Source organism: Somniosus microcephalus, chromosome 31 (assembly GCF_052327205.1).
Source record: "Somniosus microcephalus isolate GS21.2 chromosome 31, FLI_Smic_1.0, whole genome shotgun sequence".
Classification (NCBI taxonomy): domain Eukaryota; kingdom Metazoa; phylum Chordata; class Chondrichthyes; order Squaliformes; family Somniosidae; genus Somniosus; species Somniosus microcephalus.
In genome coordinates this window covers 7,607,645-7,623,713 of record NC_141017.1, presented here as the reverse complement: position 1 = coordinate 7,623,713, position 16,069 = coordinate 7,607,645, and the positions used below count along the sequence as shown (strand labels likewise).

The 16,069-nt window shown below is 47.0% G+C and overlaps 1 protein-coding gene across 1 annotated transcript in view; it reads right to left on the bottom strand.

Annotated features, from left to right (window-relative positions):
* LOC147097553 (C-type lectin domain family 10 member A-like) overlaps positions 1–16,069 on the bottom strand; it is a 139,864-nt gene that overhangs the window by 40,218 nt on the left and 83,577 nt on the right. The window lies entirely within an intron of this gene.

Sequence of the window (16,069 nt, the reverse complement as noted above, 5' to 3'; positions counted from 1 at the left end):
ACAGGGATGGAGTTAGTGATGGGGAAGGGATGGAGTTAGTGATGGGAACAGGGATGGAGTTAGTGATGGGGAAGGGATGGAGTTAGTGATGGGGAAGGGATGGAGTTAGTGATGGGAACAGGGATGGAGTTAGTGATGGGGAAGGGATGGAGTTAGTGATGGGGAAGGGATGGAGTTAGTGATGGGGAATGGATGGAGTTAGTGATGGGGAAGGGATGGAGTTAGTGATGGGGAAGGGATGGAGTTAGTGATGGGGAAGGGATGGAGTTAGTGATGGGGAAGGGATGGAGTTAGTGATGGGAAGGGATGGAGTTAGTGATGGGGAAGGGATGGAGTTAGTGATGGGGAATGGATGGAGTTAGTGATGGGGAAGGGATGGCGTTAGTGATGGGGAATGGATGGAGTTAGTGATGGGGAAGGGATGGAGTTAGTGATGGGGAAGGGATGGAGTTAGTGATGGGGAAGGGATGGAGTTAGTGATGGGGAAGGGATGGAGTTAGTGATGGGAAGGGATGGAGTTAGTGATGGGGAAGGGATGGAGTTAGTGATGGGGAAGGGATGAATTAGTGATGGGGAAGGGATGGAGTTAGTGATGGGGAAGGGATGGAGTTAGTGATGGGGAAAGGATGGAGTTAGTGATGGGGAATGGATGGAGTTAGTGATGGGGAAGGGATGGAGTTAGTGATGGGGAAGGGATGAGTTAGTGATGGGGAAGGGATGAATTAGTGATGGGGAAGGGATGGAGTTAGTGATGGGGAAGGGATGGAGTTAGTGATGGGAACAGGGATGGAGTTAGTGATGGGGAAGGGATGGAATTAGTGATGGGAACAGGGATGGAGTTAGTGATGGGGAAGGGATGGAGTTAGTGATGGGGAAGGGATGGAGTTAGTGATGGGAACAGGGATGGAGTTAGTGATGGGGAAGGGATGGAGTTAGTGATGGGGAAGCGATGGAGTTAGTGATGGGGAAGGGATGGAGTTAGTGATGGGGAAGGGATGGAGTTAGTGATGGGGAAGGGATGGAGTTAGTGATGGGGAAGGGATGTATTTCCCGTCTGTTGGTGTTTGGAGACTGTGCCTGCTGTAGCTGCGTGTCACCAGCCAGCGGCAGCAATGCTCGGGATTTTTCCGACACACTAACGCTTGTAAAGGCCCAAAAACCGATTACTGAGGAGCTGAGGGAATAGAAAGTGCTGTGTTCACCAGCTCTGACAACCAGCTTAAAGGCAACTGAATACAACAAAATATTTCAGCTCCTACTGTGAGAAAACTTAGGCTGGAGATATGGCCATGAGGAGACTCTATATGGGTGTGGAGAATATTTGTTCTTCTGAATAACTCAGCTTTTCACAACTGCTTTTATAAATTAACCTTTTGAAATAGTTTTCTGCATCAAAGTGAGACCTTGCACTACTGAGAATAAAGTCATCAAGTGTTGGCATCAAGTACTCCCAGGGCAGGTACAGCACGGGTTAGATACAGAGTAAAGCTCCCTCTACACTGTCCCATCAAACACACCCAGGGCAGGTACAGCATGGGTTAGATACAGAGTAAAGCTCCCTCTACACTGTCCAATCAAACACTCCCAGGGCAGGTACAGCACGGGTTAGATACAGAGTAAAGCTCCCTCTACACTGTCGCATCAAGCACTCACAGGGCAGGTACAGCACAGGGATAGATACAGAGTAAAGCTTCCTCTATATTGTCCCATCAAACACACCCAGGGCAGGTACAGCACGGGTTAGATACAGAGTAAAGCTCCCTCTACACTGTCCCATCAAACACACCCAGGGCAGGTACAGCATGGGTTAGATACAGAGTAACGCTCCCTCTACACTGTCCCATCAAACACTCCCAGGGCAGGTACAGCACGGGTTAGATACAGAGTAAAGCTCCCTCTACACTGTCCCATCAAACACTCCCAGGGCAGGTACAGCACAGGTTAGATACAGAGTAAAGCTCCCTCTACACTGTTCCCATGAAACACACCCAGGGCCGGTACAGCACGGGTACAGCATGGGTTAGATACAGAGTAAAGCTCCATATACACTGTCCCATCAAACACTCCGAGGGCAGGTACAGCACGGGTTAGATACAGAGTAAAGCTCCCTCTACACTGTCCCATCAAACAATCCCAGGGCAGGTACAGCACGGGTTAGATACAGAGTAAAGCTCCCTCTACACTGTCCCATCAAACACTGCCAGGGCAGGTACAGCACAGGTTAGATACAGAGTAAAGCTCCCTCTACACTGTCCCATCAAAAACTCCCAGGGCAGGTACAGCACGGGTTAGATACAGAGTAAAGCTCCCGCTGCACTGTCCCATCAGACACTCCTAGGGCAGGTACAGCACGGGTTAGATACAGTGTAAAGCTCCCTCTACACTGTCCCATCAAACACTCCCAGGGCAGGTACAGCACGGGTTAGATACAGAGTAACACTCCCTCTACACTGTCCCATCAAACACTCCCAGGGCAGGTACAGCACGGGTTAGATACAGAGTAAAGCTCCCTCTACACTGCCTCCATCAAACACTCCCAGGGCAGGTACAGCACGGGTTAGATACAGAGTAAAGCTCCCTCTACACTGTCCCATCAAACACTCCCAGGGCAGGTACAGCACGGGTTAGATACAGAGTAAAACTCCCTCTATACTGTCCCATTGAACACTCCCAGGGCAGGTACAGCACGGGTTAGATACAGAGTAAAGCTCCCTCTACGCTGTCCCCATCAAACACGCCCAGGGCAGGTACAGCACGGGTTAGATACAGAGTAAATCTCCATATACACTGTCCCATCAAACACTCCCAGGGCAGGTACAGCACCGTTTAGATACAGGGTAAAGCTCCCTCTACACTGTCCCATCAAACACTCCGAGGGCAGGTACAGCACGGCTTAGATACAGGGTAAAGCCCCCTCTACACTGTCCCATCAAACACTCCCAGGGCAGGTACAGCACGGGTTAGATACAGTACACTGTCCCATCAAACACTCCGAGGGCAGGTACAGCATGGGTTAGATACAAGGTAAAGCTCACTCTACACTGTCCCATCAAACACTCCCAGGGCAGGTACAGTACGGGTTAGATACAGAGTAAAGCGCCCTCTGCACTGTCCCATCAAACACTCGCAGGGCAGGTACAGCATGGGTTAGATACAGAATAAAGCTCCCACTACACTGTCGCATCAAACACTCCCAGGACAGGTACAGCACGGGTTAGATACAGAGTAACGCTCCCTCTACACTGTCCCATCAAACACTCCCATGGCAGGTACAGCACGGGTTAGATACAGAGTAAAGCTCACTCTACACTGTCCCCATCAAACACTCCCAGGGCAGGTACAGCATGGGTTAGATACAGAGTAAATCTCCATATACACTGTCCCATCAAACACTCCCAGGGCAGGTACAGCATCGGTTAGATACAGGGTAAAGCTCACTCTACACTGTCCCATCAAACACTCCCAGGGCAGGTACAGTACGGGTTAGATACAGAGTAAAGCACCCTCTACACTGTCCCATCAAACACTCCCAGGGCAGGTACAGCATGGGTTAGATACAGAATAAAGCTACCACTACACTGTCGCATCAAACACTCCCAGGACAGGTACAGCACGGGTTAGATACAGAGTAAAGCTCCCTCTGCACTGTCCCCATCAAACAAACCCAAGGCAGGTACAGCACGGGTTAGATACAGAGTAAATCTCCCTCTACACTGCCCATCAAACACTCCGAGAGCAGGTACAGCACTAGTTAGATACAGTGTTAAGCTCCCTCTACACTGTCCCATCAAACACTCCCAGGGCAGGTACAGCACGGGTTAGATACAGAGTAAAGCTCCCTCTACACTGTCCTATCAAACACTCCCACGGCAGGTACAGCATGGGTTTGATATAGCGTAACGCTCCCTCTGCACTGTCCCATTAAACACTCCCAGGGCAGGTATAGCACGGGATAGATACAGAGTAAGGCACCCTCTTCACTGTCCCATCAAACACTCCAAGCCAGGTACAGCAAGGGTTAGATAGAGAGTAAAGCTCCCTCTACACTGCCCCATCAAACACTCCCAGGGCAGGTACAGCAAGGATTAGATAGAGTAAAGCTACCTCAGCACTGCCCCATCACACACACCCAGGGCAGGTACAGCATGGGTTAGATACAGAGTAAAGCTCCCTCTACACTGTCCCATCAAACACTCCCAGGGCAGGTACAGCATGGGTTAGATACGGAGTAAAGCTCTGCCTACACTGTGCCATCAAACACTCCCAGGGCAGGTACAGCACGGGTTATGTTGTGTTTGAACCGCTATACACAACTACATAAAATAATAAAGCAGCAGAGACTGAGAATAACTTCAAGTGATCTTTACTGGTTAACTGGAACTTTGGCACTGACTATACAAATCGATACGCGTCTGTTATATACGCTCGCAACTAAGGACGTACATCCGCAAAACAAGTAGTCCCTTTAATGTTGTATACATTACACTTCCTCCCCCTTTAGTTTAATAGTATATTAACGCAAAATTTCTATGATTAACATACAGAGCCTGTCTTTAGAGTAACCTTTTTGTTTTCATAAAAGTAACAAAATTCAAATTCCAACATAACATTTTATTTTGTCAACAGCCCTTTTACAAGTCAAATCTCTGGGGAGGCCTCCTCTGCCTTTCTGGGTAACGTCTCTCCAGGCTCTTTTGCTTTGGGGAATGAGGCTGTATAGGTACAGGTGCATCAGGTGAGCTAGCAGCACAGGTCGAGCTCTCAGCTGTGGATGAGGCTGGTGCTGATGCTGATGAATCAGGAGTGTCTGTTTCCATGTCAGGTGAGTCTGGGCGAGGTATAGGGGTGTTTTTCACCTGAACATCCAGAATTTGGTCCACATGACGTCTCAAAACGTTCTCTCCCACATCCACAGTATACATCAGTGTCCCCTCTCTTGTGGATATTATCCCTGGTTGCCACTTTTCTGTCCGGAAATCACGAGCAAAAACTGACTGTCCCACACTGAAGCTTCTTGTTGGCTTAGCATTCAAATGTTTGAACTGTTTGTTCTCTACATCACGACGTACATTCGGTTTAAGAAGGTCCATGCGAGATCTCAAGTTCCTGTTCAGAAACATCATCGCTGGAGTCTGATTAGTGGCTGCGTGTACTGCGTTCCGATAAGCAAAGAGGAAATTGTCTATCTTGTGTTGCAGTGGTAGATTCTCGCTGTACATTGCTTTGATGGCCTTCTTGAAAGTCTGTACGAATCTTTCTGCCAAGCCATTTGTAGCTGGATGGTACGGGGCAGATGCGTAGTGCTTGATTCCATTTTTCCTCATGAAACCTTGGAATTCGTCAGAGACAAATTGTCGTCCATTGTGTGTGCAGATTTGTTCTGGTAGGCCATTTCTAGCGAACATGGTCCTCAGAACTGAAATGGTCTTTTCAGATGTGGTTAATTTCATGTTAATGACCTCGGGCCATTTGGAATGTGCATCGACTGCAATCAAGAACATGGAGTCCATGAACGGTCCAGCAAAGTCGATGTGCACACGTTGCAAGAGTGATGAGGGCCATTCCCATGGATGGAGAGGCGCTTGTGGTGGTGCGTTCTGGACCTATTGACATCCTGAGCAGCTCTTTGTCAGGTCCTCGATCTGTTTGTCAATTCCCGGCCACCACACGTATCCACGGGCAAGGCTTTTCATCTTTACCGTATCTAAGTGGCCTTCATGCAGTTCATCTAGCACTCGGTTATGAAGCTTGGGAGGAATCACAACTCATGAGCTGCACATCAGTGTTCCCCGACACACTGATAACTGCTCCCTCCTAGCTGAGAATGCTGGAAACAATGAGTCAGCATGCGCTGGCCATCCCTTCACAGTGATGTCATAAACTTTTGACAATGTAGGGTCATTGCGTGTTTCTCTTTCAATGAGGGAGTTTGTCACTGGTAGCTGCTCAACTATTGTTGTGTGAAATACCTCTGCTGAGTCAACTGTTGTAGTTTCCTCTGAGGTCGGCAGTGGTAAACATGACAAACCATCGGCATTGCCATGTTACTTGGTCCCCTTGTATTCAATGTCATACAGGTAAGCCCTTAGGAAGAGTGACCATCGCTGCAGCCATTGTGCCGTCATCACTGGAACGCCCTTCCTTGGGTTGAATATTGAAATGAGAGGCTGGTGGTCAGTTAACAGTGTAAACTGTTGACCATACAAGTAGTGGTTGAATTTCTTGACTCCCCACACAAGGCTGAGGGCCTCTCGGTCAATCTGTGCATAATTGCGTTCAGCTGTAGTCAATGATCTTGAGGCAAAGGCTATTGGTCTTTCTGAGCCATCTGGGAACTTATGTGACAACACGGCACCAATGCCATGGGGTGAAGCATCACATGCCAGTCGAATAGGTAAGGATAGGTCAAAGTGAGCTAGCACCTCTTCTGAAGTAATGAGTCTTTTACTCTCTTGAAAAGCTTGTTCACAGCTGTCTCTCCACTTCCATTGTGACCCTGTCTGTAGCAGTGCATTTAGTGGATGTAACACTGTGGATAGGTTGGGCAAGAACGTGTGATAGTAGTTCACCAGTCCAAGATATGATCTCAACTGAGACACATTTTCAGGTGTTGGTGCATTAATCACAGCTTCAATCTTGTCTGGAGACTTGTGTAAACTGTCCTTGTCAATCACATGTCCACAGTATGAGATTTCCTTTTTGAAAAACTCACACTTGTCTCGGTTCGCTCGGAGCCCATACTCCCGTAACCTGATGAGCACCTGTTCAAGGTTGGAAAGGTGGTCGTTGTCATTCTTGCCAGTAATGATGATGTCATCAAGATAACATTGAGTACCTGGGTTCTCCTGCAGGACTTGGTCCATTGCCCTTTGCCAGATTGCAGGAGCTAATGCTATTCCGAAAGCCAGCCGATTGTACTGGTAAAGGCCTTTGTGCGTATTTATTGTCAGGTACTTCTTTGATGCATCATCAATTTTCATTTGGAGATAGGCCTGGGCCAAGTCAATCTTTGTGAAGCGTTCCCCTCTTGACAGGGAAGCAAAGATGTCCTCAATGCGAGGCAATGGGTACTGTACTGTGTGGAGGACTGGGTTAACAGTCACTTTAAAGTCTCCGCAGATGCGCACTTTTCTTGGCTTTCCTGGTTTTGTGCTGGAGGTTTTCTTCATCACTGGAACTATAGGTGTGGCCCATTCACTCCAATCCACCTTGGACAGGACCCCTAACTGCTCCAAGTTCTCCAGCTCTGCTTCTACTGAAGTGCGAATTGCATAAGGCACTGGTCTGGCCTTGTGGAACTTTGGATTTGCGTTCTCCTCAATCTTAATTTTTGCTTTCATGCCCTTAAGTGTTCCTATTCCCTTCTTGAACACTTCCTGAGAGTCAGAGAGTATTTGTGACAGTCTCTCAGGAGTGGCGTTACTGTCCTCCTTTGCTGACACAAACAGTGCTTGGATGGTGTGCCAATCCAACTGTATTTTCCTGAGCCATTCGCGTCCCAGCAATGGTGGTCCTCCATTTTTCAGTACATAGGGGTTCAATTGTGGTATTTTTTTTTCTTTGTATGTCACTGTCACTTTTATTTTACCTTTGGGGCACACTCTTTGTCCTGTGTATGTCTTTATCAGTACTTTAGTTGGCCTTAGTGGTATGTGTGAAAATAGTCGTTTGTAGTCATGCACAGAGATCACTGTTAAAGCTGAGCCTGTGTCCAACTCCATTTTCAGCCTAACTCCTGCCACTTCTAGAGTGATCCATATTATTCTGTGATCCTCTGTCTCTTTCACACTGTGTAGTTTCAGACAAGCCAAATCCTCTTCCTCTGAGTCTGTGTCACTTTTTTTTATCTGAACTGTTTCCAGTCACGTGGTGTACCTTCTTGTATCTTTCTTTGAAAGGTTTCTTGTTTTCAGTCACTTGATGTACCTTCTTGTTATTCTGTATTTATCAGTTTTCTGCTTCTTATTTGCTTTGCAGACGCTTTCAATGTGCCCTTGTCTGCCACATTGTCTGCAGTCTTTGTCTTTAAACCAACAGCCATTGTGGTCATGTGACATTTTGCCACAGCGATAACACTTCTTTTCTTGTTTCAGTGACATTTTATTAGTTGAATATTCCAGGGATTTTTGTTGAATTTCTAAAGCGCCACGTGCTGCTGCTTCCATTGATATTGCGATACTCAGAGCCTTCTCCAATGTGAGGTCTTTTTTAGACAGGAGCTTCTTTTGTATGCTTTCATTTTGCATGCCACACACAAATCTGTCCCTCAATGCATCTGATAAGCCCACTCCAAATTGGCAATGTTCTGATAATTTGCGCAACTTTGCCAAATATTCAGAAATGCTTTCATTTTTGCTGTGGTTCCGTTTATGGAATTTAAATCTTTCAGCTATGAGCAGTGGTTTGGGGCTTAAATGGTCTTGGAGTGTGTTCACTATTTGTTTGAATGTTTTGTTTGCTGGCATTTCAGGGGTTAATAAACTACGTAGCAGCCCATATGTCTTTGCGCCCATAACACTCAGCAAAACAGTGGCTTTCTTTTCTACCTCCACTCCGTTAGCCTCAGAGAACAACTCCACTCTTTCAATGTGAGTTGCCCAGTCTTCAATGCTGCTATCAAATGCTGCATTAGTGCCGCTCATCGCCATTTTTTTTTTCCAAACCCGTTTTTCTTTCTTTACTAGTTAGCTAGCGTCATGCAAGTCACTGTGCACTTTTCACTTGACGTACGTATCCCCTGCCTAGCTTAGCAAGCGGGCTCCGTTTTCTCTGCCTTCTCGCTCCTTTCTTCCAAGTTTCGGTGTCCTCTGGATGTGATGCCAGAATAGGATGATGTAGGTTCTTAATTCTCATCGCCAATTTGTTGTGTTTGTACCGCTATACACAACTACATAAAATAATAAAGCAGCAGAGACTGAGAGTAACTTCAAGTGATCTTTACTGGTTAACTGGAACTTCGGCACAGGCTATACAAATCGGTACGCGTCTGTTATATACACTCGCAACTAAGGATGTACATCCGCAAAACAAGTAGTCCCTTCAATGTTGTATACATTACAGGTTAGATACAGAGTAAAGCTCCCTCTACACTGTACCATCAAACACTCCCAGGGCAGCTACAGCACGGGTTAGATACAGAGTAAAGCTCCCTCTACACTGGCCCATCAAACACTCCCAGGGCAGGTATAGCACGAGGTTAGATACAGAGAAAAGCTCCCTCTACACTGTCCCATCAAACACTCCCAGGGCAGGTACAGCACGGGTTAGATACAGAGTAAAGCTCCCTCTACACTGGCCCATCAAACACTCCCAGGGCAGGTACAGCACAGGTTAGATACAGAGTAACGCTCCCTCCACACTGTCCCATCAAACACTCCCAGGGCAGCTACAGCACGGGTTAGATACAGAGTAAAGCTCCCTCTACACTCTCCCATCAAAATCTCCCAGGGCAGCTACAGCATGGGTTTGATACAGAGTAAAGCTCCCTCTACACTGTCCCATCAAACACTCCCTGGGCAGGTACAGCACTGGTTAGATACAGAGTAAACTCCCTCTACACTGTCCCATCAAACACTCCCAGGGCAGGTACAGCGCGGGTTAGATACAGAGTAAAGCTCCCTCTACACTGCCCCATCAAACACTCCCAGGACAGGTACAGCATGGGTTAGATACAGAGTAAAGCTCCCTCTACACTGCCCCATCAAACACTCCCAGGGCAGGGGCAGCACGGGTTAGATACAGAGTAAAGCTCCCTCTACACTGTCCGATCAAACACTCCCAGGGCAGTTACAGTACGGGTTAGATACAGAGTAAAGCTCCCTCTACACTGTCCCATCAAACACTCCCAGGGCAGGTACAGCACGGGTTAGATACAGAGTAAAGCTCCCTCTACACTGTCCCATCAAACACTCCCAGGGCAGCGACAGCACGGGTTAGATACAGAGTTAAGCTCCCTCTACACTGTCCCATCAAACACTCCCAGGGCAGGTACAGCACAGGTTAGATACAGAGTAAAGCTCCCTCCGCACTGTCCCATCAAACACTCCCAGGTCAGGTACAGCACGGGTTAGATACAGAGTAAAGCTCCCTCTACACTGTCCCATCAAACACTCCCAGGGCAGGTACAGCACAGGTTAGATACAGAGTAACGCTCCCTCCACACTGTCCCATCAAACACTCCCAGGGCAGCTACAGCACGGGTTAGATACAGAGTAAAGCTCCCTCTACACTCTCCCATCAAAATCTCCCAGGGCAGCTACAGCATGGGTTTGATACAGAGTAAAGCTCCCTCTACACTGTCCCATCAAACACTCCCTGGGCAGGTACAGCACTGGTTAGATACAGAGTAAACTCCCTCTACACTGTCCCATCAAACACTCCGAGGGCAGGTACAGCGCGGGTTAGATACAGAGTAAAGCTCCCTCTACACTGCCCCATCAAACACTCCCAGGACAGGTACAGCATGGGTTAGATACAGAGTAAAGCTCCCTCTACACTGCCCCATCAAACACTCCCAGGGCAGGGGCAGCACGGGTTAGATACAGAGTAAAGCTCCCTCTACACTGTCCGATCAAACACTCCCAGGGCAGTTACAGTACGGGTTAGATACAGAGTAAAGCTCCCTCTACACTGTCCCATCAAACACTCCCAGGGCAGGTACAGCACGGGTTAGATACAGAGTAAAGCTCCCTCTACACTGTCCCATCAAACACTCCCAGGGCAGCTACAGCACGGGTTAGATACAGAGTTAAGCTCCCTCTACACTGTCCCATCAAACACTCCCAGGGCAGGTACAGCACAGGTTAGATACAGAGTAAAGCTCCCTCTGCACTGTCCCATCAAACACTCCCAGGGCAGGTACAGCACGGGTTAGATACAGAGTAAAGCTCCCTCTACACTGTCCCACCAAACACTCCCAGGACAGGGACACCACAGGTTAGATACAGAGTAAAGCTCCCTCTACACTGCCCCATCAAACACTCCCAGGGCAGGTACAGCACAGGTTAGATTCAGAGTAAAGCTCCCTCTACACTGTCCCATCAAACACTCCCAAGACAGGTACAGCACAGGTTAGATACAGAGTAAAGCTCCCTCTACACTGTCCCATCAAACACTCCCAGGGCAGGTACAGCACAGGTTAGATACAGAGTAACGCTCCCTCCACACTGTCCCATCAAACACTCCCAGGGCAGCTACAGCACGGGTTAGATACAGAGTAAAGCTCCCTCTACACTCTCCCATCAAAATCTCCCAGGGCAGCTACAGCATGGGTTTGATACAGAGTAAAGCTCCCTCTACACTGTCCCATCAAACACTCCCTGGGCAGGTACAGCACTGGTTAGATACAGAGTAAACTCCCTCTACACTGTCCCATCAAACACTCCCAGGGCAGGTACAACGCGGGTTAGATACAGAGTAAAGCTCCCTCTACACTGCCCCATCAAACACTCCCAGGACAGGTACAGCATGGGTTAGATACAGAGTAAAGCTCCCTCTACACTGTCCGATCAAACACTCCCAGGGCAGTTACAGTACGGGTTAGATACAGAGTAAAGCTCCCTCTACACTGTCCCATCAAACACTCCCAGGGCAGGTACAGCACGGGTTAGATACAGAGTAAAGCTCCCTCTACACTGTCCCATCAAACACTCCCAGGGCAGCTACAGCACGGGTTAGATACAGAATAAAGCTCCCTCTACACTGTCCCATCAAACACTCCCAGGGCAGGTACAGCACAGGTTAGATACAGAGTAAAGCTCCCTCTGCACTGTCCCATCAAACACTCCCAGGGCAGGTACAGCACGGGTTAGATACAGAGTAAAGCTCCCTCTACACTGTCCCACCAAACACTCCCAGGACAGGGACACCACAGGTTAGATACAGAGTAAAGCTCCCTCTACACTGCCCCATCAAACACTCCCAGGGCAGGTACACCACGGGTTAATCAGTGAGTGAAGGTAAGATGTTAAACCAAGGCCCCGTTTGCCCTCTCGGTTTCCTGCAAAAGATCCCAGAGCTCTATTTTGAAAAAAGCTGGGGATTTCTAGCCGGTGTCCTTGTTAATATTTACCCCTCAACCAATATCATTAAAACAGTTTTCTCTGGTCATTAACACACTGCTGGTTATGGGATCTTTCTGTGTGCAAATTGACTGCAACGTTAACTACATTGCAACAGTGACTACACTTCAAAAGTACATCATTGACTGTGAAGCACCTTTGGACATGCGATGGATGTGAAAGTCCTTTCACCAGTCTGGGCTGGATTGGAACCTGATCCCAGGTATGAAGGGCCAGTGTTTCATAAGAACATAAGAAATAGGAGCAGGAGTAGGCCAATCGGCCCCTTGAGCCTGCTCCGCCATTCAATAAAATTATGGCTGATCTGATCCTAACCGCCAACCCACTATCACAGAACCATCTCCTGAATCTAACAGAATTAGACACACGAAATAGGAGCAGGATCAGGCTACACGACCCCTGGGCCCGCTCCACTACCCACAGGGCCATGACCGATCCGAACCTAGACTCATGTCCAAATTCCTGCCCGCTCCCTGTAACCCTTAATTCCCTTTACTTCTAGGAAACTGTCTATTTCAGTTTTAAATTTATTTAATGATGTAGCTTCTACAGCTTTTTGGGGCAGCATATTCCATGGACCTACCACCCTCTGAGTGAAGTAGTTCCTCCTCATCTCAGTTTTGAAAGAGCAGCCCCTTATTCTAAGACTATGCCCCCTAGTTCTAGTTTCACCCATCATCGGGAACATTTCCCCGCATCCACCCGATCCAACCCCTTCACAATCTTATATGTTTCAATAAGATCGCCTCTCATTCTTCTGAACTCCAATGAGTAGAGTCCCAATCTACTCAACCCCTCCTCATATGTCCATCCCCTCATCCCTGGGATTAACCGAGTGAACCTTCTTTGTACTGACTCGAGAGCAAGTATGTCCTTTCTTAAGTATGGACACCAAAATTGTACGCAGTATTCCAGCTGCGGTCTCACCAATACCTTGTACAACTGAAGCAATACCTCCCTATTTTTATATTCTATCCCCCTAGCAATGAAAGCCAACATTCCATTGGCCTTCTTAATCACTTGCTGCACCTGCATACTAACCTTTTGAGTTTCGTGCACCAGGACCCCCAGATCCCTTTGTACTTCAGTACTTTCCAGTTTCTTGCCATTAAGATAATAACTTGCTCTACGATTTTTCCTGCCAAAGTGCATAACCTCACACTTTCCAGTATTGTATTCCATCTGCCAAATCTCTGCCCACTTACTTAGCCTGTCGATGTCCCCTTGCAGGTTTTTTATGTCCTCCTCACTCACTACTTTCCCTCCCATCTTAGTATCATCTGCAAACTTTGATATGTTATACTCGGTCCCCTCCTCCAAATCGTTAATATAGATTGAAAAGAGTTGGGGACCCAGCACTGACCCCTGCAGAACACCACTAGTTACTGATTGCCAGTCTGAGAATGAACCATTTATCCCAACTCGCTGCCTTCTGTTAGATAGCCAATCCTCTATCCATGCCAGAATATTACCCCCAATCCCGTGATTTTTTTATCTTAAGCAATAATCTTTTGTGTGGCACCTTGTCAAATGCCTTTTGGAAGTCTAAATACACTACGTCCACTGGTTCCCCTTTATCCACCCTATATGTTACTTCCTCAAAGAACCCCAGCAAATTTGTCAAACATGACTTCCCCTTCATAAAACCATGCTGACTTTGTCCTATTAAATTATGATTATCCAAATGTCCTGTTACTGTCTCCTTAATAATGGACTCCAAAATTTTACCTACCACAGATGTTAGGCTAACCGGTCTATAGTTTCCAGCCTTCTGTCTACTGCCCTTTTTAAATAAGGGTATTACATTAGCAGTTTTCCAGTCTGCCGGGACCTTTGCCGAGTCCAGGGAGTTTTGGAAAATTATTACCAATGCATCCACAATCCCTACCGCCACTTCCCTCAAGATGCTAGGATGTAAGCCATCAGGTCCAGGTGATTTTGCCATCTCCATATTTCCCACCATTAATTTCCCGGTCTCATCCTCTAAGGGACCAACATTTACTATAGCCACCCTTTTTCTTTTTATATAACTATAAAAACTCTTACTATCTGTTTTTATATTTTTTGCTAATTTACTTTCATAATCTATCTTCCCTTTCTTAATCAATCTTTTTGTTATTTTTTGCTGTCTTTTAAAGTTTTCCCAATCCTCTATCCTCCCACTAGATTTGGCTACCTTATATGCCCTTGTTTTTAGTCGAATACTATCCTTAATTTCTTTACTTAGCCACGGATGGCTGTCTTTTCTTTTACACCCTTTTCTTCTCAGTGGAATATATAGTTTTTGGAAGTTATAAAATAACTCCTTAAATGTACACCACTGATCATGTATCGTCTTACCCTTTAATCTATTTTCCCAATCCACTCTATTCAATTCCGCTCTCATACCTTCATAGTCTCCTTTATTCAAGCTTAGCACGCTTGTTTGAGATCCAACCTTCTCACCCTCTAATTGAATATGGAATTCAACCATGTTATGGTCACTCATTCCAAGGGGATCCTTTACGAGGACATTTTTAATTAATCCTGTCTCGTTACACAGGACCAGATCTAAGGTTGCTTGCCCCCTGGTCGGTTCAGTTACATACTGCTCAAGAAACCCATCCCTAATACACTCAATGAACTCATCCTCAAGGCAGCCCTGCCCAATTTGATTTGTCCAATTAATATGATAGTTAAAATCCCCCATAATTATAGATGTTCCCTTATTACAAGCCTCAACTATTTCCTGATTGATATTCCGTCCAACAGAGTTGCCACTGTTCGGAGGCCTATAGATTACGCCCACTCGTGTTTTTTTCCCCTTATTATTCCTTACCTCCACCCAAACTGTTTCATTATCCTGATCTTTTGACCCAATATAATTTCTCTGTATTACAGTGATTCCTTCCTTTATTAACATAGGCACCCCACCTCCCCTTCCTTCCTGCCTGTCCTTCCTGATCGTTAAATAACCTGGTATGTTTAATTCCCAGGCATTGTCACCCTGCAGCCATGTTTCTGTAATGGCCACAAGATCATACCCATATGTAGTAATTTGTGCCATTAACTCGTCTATTTTGTTACGAATGCTACGTGCATTCAGAGAGAGAACTTTCAAAGATGTTTTGTGACACTTAGTTCCTGCTTTTGCCCTTTTTATTACTTTACCTTTTACTCCATACCTTCTGCCCCTTCCTGACACGCTCTGGTTTTTAATTTCCCCACTGCTACCTAAGTCTATGACCTTCTCTGTTGTCATTTTTATTATTTGCTCTCTAGGAACCTCCCCCCCACTAGTTAGTTTAAAGCCCTCTCTACAGCCCTAGTTATATGATCCGCCAGGACTCTAGTCCCAGCACTGGCCAAGTGAAGCCCATCCCAACGGAACAGCTCCCTCCTGCCCCAGTACTGGTGCCAGTGTCCCAGGAAGCAAAACCCATTTCTCCCACACCAGTCTTTGAGCCACGCATTTAACTCTCTAATTTTATTTGTCCTAGCCAAATTCGCTCGTGGCTCAGGTAATAATCCAGAGATTATTATCCTTGTGGTTCTGCTTTTTAATTTGGCCCCTAGCTGCTCAAACTCCCTCAGCAGAACCTCCTTCCTTGTCCTATCTATGTCGTTGGTACCAACATGGACCACGACAACTGGATCCTCCCCCTCCCACTCCAAGTTTCTCTCTAGTCCAGAGGAGATGTCCTTAACACTGGCACCGGGCAGGCAACACAGCCTTCGGGACTCTCGCTCTCGGCAGCAAATAACTCTATCTATCCCCCTAACGATACTATCCCCTACCACTACAACATTTCTTTTAACTCCCCCCACTTGAATGGCCCCCCGCTCCACGGTGCTGTGGCCAGGTTGCTCATCCTCCCCGCAGTCCCTGTTCCCATCCTCACAGGGAGTAAGAGCCTCGAACCTGTTGGACAAGTGCAAGGGCTGCGACTCCTCCAACACTACCTCCTGGATCCCCGTACCTGCCTCACTTCTAGTCACACCATCCTGAC